The sequence below is a fragment of the Galeopterus variegatus genome, unplaced genomic scaffold (assembly GCF_000696425.1).
Source record: "Galeopterus variegatus unplaced genomic scaffold, G_variegatus-3.0.2 Scaffold618, whole genome shotgun sequence".
Taxonomy (NCBI): Eukaryota; Metazoa; Chordata; class Mammalia; order Dermoptera; family Cynocephalidae; genus Galeopterus; species Galeopterus variegatus.
The window spans coordinates 436,317-442,728 of NW_007726729.1; positions in this window are offsets into that span (position 1 = coordinate 436,317).

The window sequence follows — 6,412 nt, forward strand, 5'->3', positions numbered from 1 at the left end:
ACAGGAGTGTGAGTGGATGGCTACATTAGACAGTGTAGTCAGTCAAACCTCTGAGGAGGTGACACTACACCTGAGGCCAAATGAAATAAAGTTGCTGGTTGTGGGAAGACCTGCAGAGAGAGCCAGGCAGTGCAAAGGCCCTGCGGCCTGGAGGGACAACAGATGGGCATGGTGAAGCTTGAGAAAAGAGGAACAGTATACAGTATTTCTCACACTTATTTTAATATACAACCTCTTCCCTTTTTCAGAGAGCTTCTCATTGAACTAATGTAATTCAGAAAATACTTTAGAAAACTGTGTTAAAAACTGAGGATAAGGTTTAGGGTTAGCATGTAAGGTTAGAGTTAGAAATCAAAATGGAGTATTTGGAAAGGAGAGGCACCAAGAAAGAAAAGTAATTATAAGTTTTTGAAGCAAAGTTTTGGCAACTGTTTGTTTTTCTATAAAACCAATTTTATGTTGGAGTTTAATAAGATGGTTGTATGTGGAGTATGCATAAAGCAAATGTACTTCACAGGGCCTGGTTTTCCAAAGCCTTGCANCAAAGCCTTGCAGTTTCAAATATTGACCTTGCAAAGGACAGGATATTTTCCCCAGGCTATAGTCTCTGTTGTAAGATAAAGAATTGAAAAACAGCAAGGTTGCTCGCTCAAAGATGGTTACTGATTGATAAGTAAAGATACTGGGAAATTGCTGTAAGAGAATGTTTGCTAAAATCAAGCTTTTGTTGGTGGATCAACTTAACTTCTTGAAAAACTGGATTATGGAATGTCACCTTGCCTTTCTTACTGAATGTTACCAGCTTCTATTGTTAAACTTGTTAAACTGTACTTAGAAAAAAACCCCACCTGTGTTCTCTTCCTGTAACTTCCTGGTCTGGAGAATAAACGCGGGAAGAGAACCCCAATTTGTGGTTAATTTCCCAAATAGAAGGAATGCCTCTATCTTGAGGGTTCTGGGAGATTAACCCCTTTTTGGGGCTTCTCACTGCTCAGAAGAGATGGGCTTTGAGTAATCTTTGGTGACTCCATCACCCAGGGCAAAAGGGGTGACAAATCCGTGGGAGGCAAAGCAACAGTTGTGAGTTTGCTCCCCCAAATGGCACCTACTTTTGATAAATGAGGAGCAGCAATTAGTTAGAAAATAAAAAATATATCTGGTGAAAAAGAGATGCTCTCTCTTCATGATGGCTTGTAGAATTAAAAACAAAAATGCTTATTCAAAGTAAATTGTTATCAAAATCAGAATTCTTCACAAAAATCCATACTCAGAGACAAACCTTAATCAGTAAACAATTCATAACAGGCTTTCCACACTAAATACTTCAGCGTCTACACACTTAGCCCAACTGTGCAAAAAACATTACTGATCTGTTTACTCTGGCTTTAACAGTAAGTCATTTGCCATTTTAAAATAATATTCATGTGGCTGGGGGTAAAAATATCTCAAACATACACAAGCATCTGGAAGGTAAAATTTTCTGGGTTCAACCACCACCAAATCCCAGGAGGTCTGTTTTTTGGCTACTGAATAATCTTGAAAACATCCTTCTGTTGATAATATTATTCTAGGTTAATTCTGTCAGTATATTTCAGAAACTTAAGTCTCCTGAGTATAAAACAGTGATTTAAGAGATCATGTGCCTGTCTAGCAACCAGAGATTTTTTTTTTTTTAACTACTAAAAGTCCTCTTATTTTCCTCTTCTTATATTCAGTGAAATCCAATGGTAAACAAATTCCACAAAATTTCAGAGTGAGTAAATTCGTTAACATGTCAGCATTTAGCTATCACTTATATTCAAGAATGTAATATATGAATTTATATGTAAGAGATCAAGATATACAGAGTTTTTGCATATCAATTCTATTTTTTTTTTTTACTAAGTTTTATCATGAAGCCAAAGCTGTTAAAGCACAAAAAATGGGTATGTTAAGCTCATATTTAAAGGAAAATATATAACTTTATTCTAATATTAACTTCTCTTCACATTACCTTTTGGGTTCTCTAAAGAATAAAATGACAAAGGCATGTTGGCTACACCTACTTGTTCACTCTGTACAACTCAGTAGAGCACCATCCAGGACTGAGCAGGTCTGATGCTAAGCTGTCCTTGGGGTAGAGACATTTCAACAGAATCATCACCCAGTCGTGGCACACCTTGGAGGCCTCTTCTATTAATTTGCTGGGAAATAGTTGCCCAGGATTGGATTCTGCCTTTTGTGGAATCTTCTAAGACAATGGACCTTAATGAGCCCAATAATAAGCCCTGGGGACGTCCCCAACCCCTTCAGGTCTCTGCTCTCTTGTGGAGAATGACCAGACCCCCACCCATCTGTTTCCTGAAAGACAGGAGAAAGACAAGAATAATGAGATGTCTGCAAAGTCCAACGCAGCTTTTGCCTGTTGGTTTCTTTTTAAATTTTTTTTTATTTTAACATTTACTTGTACATATGTGGGTACAATGTGTTGTTTCAACACATGCTTATCCTGCCCAGTGATGATGGGTTCTTTTTTATTGGTTACTGTCTAACCACTGTCTTAAAGACCCACTATCATGAATTTAAAAAATACAGCTAAATCTGTTACCAACTTTTCCTTAAGACTTACAGTATTTCGTTTTCTTGCTTCTGCAACTGTTCTCTTTAATCAAGAAATATTAGATGTCGGATTATTAGAAATACAACCAGGGATACACCCAAGGCTAAGCACACTATTCTCTTCTTGCTCAGGCTTATTCCAGAACCCTGGGAAATCCCTTCTGTTCTCTTTAATCAAGAAATATTAGATGTCGGATTATTAGAAATACAACCAGGGATACACACAAGGCTAAGCACACTATTCTCTTCTTGCTCAGGCTTATTCCAGAACCCTGGGAAATCCCTTCACCTCTTGTGTGTGGAATGATGACAGTGCTCCCACCTACCTGATTCCTATAAGTCAGGGAGAGAGGGAGAGGAACAATGAGATGTCTGTAAAAAGCTGAGTGCCTACAGAATAGAAGCTCTTGTTAGTAAAGCTCTTATTGACACATGCTCTTATTTGTGACAAACAAGGGGTAATATTTCAAACCAAAGCCCTATTTATATGAGAGGCAATTAAGAGTATAAAACATTGTAGCACTGTGGCTATGTGGCACTCCCTTATGAGAACAGATTCTGAGAATGTGAAGATGGGTAAAAGATACAGGGCCATTTTAATTGCAGGGATGGATCTGACTTGATTCACCCTTCAGATGCCACTCAGAGACCAGTGGAGACAGAAATGCCACACTATGCCTGTGTGGCATTGCCAAATCTTCAGGATTCCCCCCCTCTTAGGGCCGCTTTACTGTGTGGAGGAACAGAGTTACAGCAATGGAAGCTGTAAAACTATCAGCAATAGTGAGGGGAATAGAATACATTAATTTTATAAAAGTGCAAACAGATTTCTTTCTAAGGCATGTTCTCTTCACTGCGTCCATCTAAAAGATTTAGTCAACTTAACATTTGTGTCTGTCAACAGCTTTGAGCAGGGCAATATTTTCTCTGCCAGTGACCTCAGCAACTTCGGGGAAGAATGTAGCCCCTTGAAGAAAGAAAGGCACTTGAACTGGATGTGCAGAAATTTCCCAAACGACAGTCAACCAACAACTGCACGCTGTTGCTGTGAGTCTGAGAGAAGCCCACTGTCTTTTGCCTTCTTGCCTTTGTGGTTTATCACTGGCATCCACAGCCTTTGTTCCTGGCCTTGACCTCTGCTACGCAGACATATGAGAAACAGCACCTTAGCTCCACAACTACTTAAAAACTTAGTACACACCAACCTCTTCTTCTTCAGATTAAACTAAGAACAATGCTAAACACACAAGCAGAATAAAACAACAAGTTTGCAACTGATGATTAAGAAAACTGAGATATCTAAAATTCATATTTAAGATTTTGGTAAAACATGGCAGTTAAAAAATCTAATGAATTTCTACTTCACTGAGTCATATGTAATCAATCTATTTTCTGGCACTTGATATATATGACAAAACCATCCAACTAAGAGAAATAACACATATCAGTGAAATTGCTTTGCTGTTGTAATGACAAATTCCCAATGAAGTATAATTAATTATCACATATATACATATAAATAAATCTGACAGTAATTTGGCAGTTCCCACAAGTTCAACAATGCCTTGCAAGGAACACTCCATCTTTGGCAAATTATCTGAATTATTATGATGGATAAATAGCAACATTTTTGTTTTTAACTCGGAATGCAAATGATGGATCCCACAGTATGCTGGAGGAAAAAATGTTTCAAAAGACATATGTATCAAACTAAAAGAATGAATTCTTCCTGTGTGTGATTTAGCAACAGGAAAATTCGTTGAAGACAAAAGGGTAACCACATAATTGGGCTGGCACAGAGCTAAAAATCTGCAGGCTGGTATTGCCACTTACTTTTGGTGTCACAGCACTTTATCTTTGGGTACAATTTTCCATAGCTACAAAGTCAGCATGATTTCTCCATTAATTTTTAAGGAATGGCAGGAACTACTGGGTTATTTTGTGGTAGCAATCATAAAATATTTTGACTCTGCAAAATGAGTAACTGTGATAGATCATGATAAGAAGCAAGTGCTCCTATTACTTAATGTAATCCCTTAAAACTGCTCATCTTCTTAAGAGAGTTTCAAAGTCAGAATAAACCACTGTTTCTACTTAAGATGATAAAAGGCATGACCACCCAACGCCTTCAAAAGGCTAATCTTTGATCAAATTCTGTATGAGGAATATTAGAACAGATTATTTATACAGTACTTATCTTCTCAGGAAGTGAGATTTGGTGCCATTTTACTGAGAGAGGATGAAAAAGTGTCATGTAACAAATTTCCACTTTTTGAATCTCTCTAATAGTTAGTGCCCTTGTAGCAAGATAATACTTCCTTTTCTAGCAGCCAAAGAAAAGCTTAAACAGAAAAGCAGGGGACAAAGACAAAAATCTTCCTCAGGCAAGCTGACTGACTCAACTTTCAATAGAAGCCCATCATCACATCATCATCATACAGATCATGCTCCTTTATTCAACTTATTTATTTACATATTCACTTGACTTTGCTTTTTCCAACAGGATTTAAGAAGAAGCCAGATTTCAAACACAGAATTCATGTAATCAACATTTAGAAAGTGCCCAGCAAAACAAGGCGTTGCTAACTGAAGCTCCCTAATAGCTCCCTGGTCAAGGCCAGACATAGCAATGCTTGTCCTTAAGGTGGTATTAGTACATTCCAGCAATGAAAAACTTTTATATATGAATGAAAATAACTTGAATTCTAAAGTCTTCTCATTTTTATTCCTTAGTAGGGGTTCCTTCTTTTCTCTCTGAGCAATACTGGGCTTCTGGCAAACTCTACAAGTAGGATTTCAGCAGGAAGAATTGAGATATGCGTACCGGCTTGCCCTTTGCTTACGCTTACTCATTTTTGAGATCTTCACTAAAATGATTAAGTACGTGCTTATACCCATGTCACTCTTCAACAACACATGACCAACACCTGTATGATGTTTCTTTTGAAGGTTTTACTGTACTTTTGTAGATGTCATCTTTTTTTATCCTCAAAGATTTTCTTTTTTAAAGATTTCATAGGGCTGTCACATCATCATTGTGATGAAAGAAGAGACAGATATTAATAGATAATATGAAAATAGAAAAACTGAGATAGAGGAGCCATGTGATCTACCAGGAGATCACTGCTGTCCAGGGACAGAACTGCCATCATTTCTTCACTGGACTGCATACGCCCTCATTGATTTGCATTGAAACATAGATTTTTACTTCCAGTCAATCACTAGATGTAAAGGCTTATTTCTTAATTCTGCTAAGTTAGGTTTTTCAAAGACATGAAGTGTATGCTTTATAACCAAACCTCTCCATATCTATTGTAGTACTGCTCTGAAATATTAAGATACATGGTTTGGTGGAAAGAGCATGGATTTTGGAGTCAGACAGGCATGGATTCAAATCTCAGTTTAGTGGCTACGTGACCTTGGGCAAATTAACTTAATTGCTGGAAGGCTCAGTTGTTTAAGGGGGGCAACAATACCTCTTAGGAATGTTGTGTCGAATGAAATATACGTGAATTGCTTAGTACTGTGCTCAAGGGGCCTCCCTTGTCATAATTATTAAAAGCATTGCATAAATTTTGAATCCTGCAGTTTCTGATGAGAATCTTACATTGTTCAATTCAGAGGAGAAAGTGCTGACCTTGGTAACGGCAGGGTAGCTATGGCAGAATAGCTTCGTATAGTTTTCGTGATAAGAATTTAAAATTGGGACGGAGGGAGATATGTAAAATGTTACAACAGGGCTGCAGGCTTATGGGCGCTCTTCTAATGGGGTGGGTGCGTGAGAGCGGCAGAGCCACCTGAGGCGGGGGGGGGG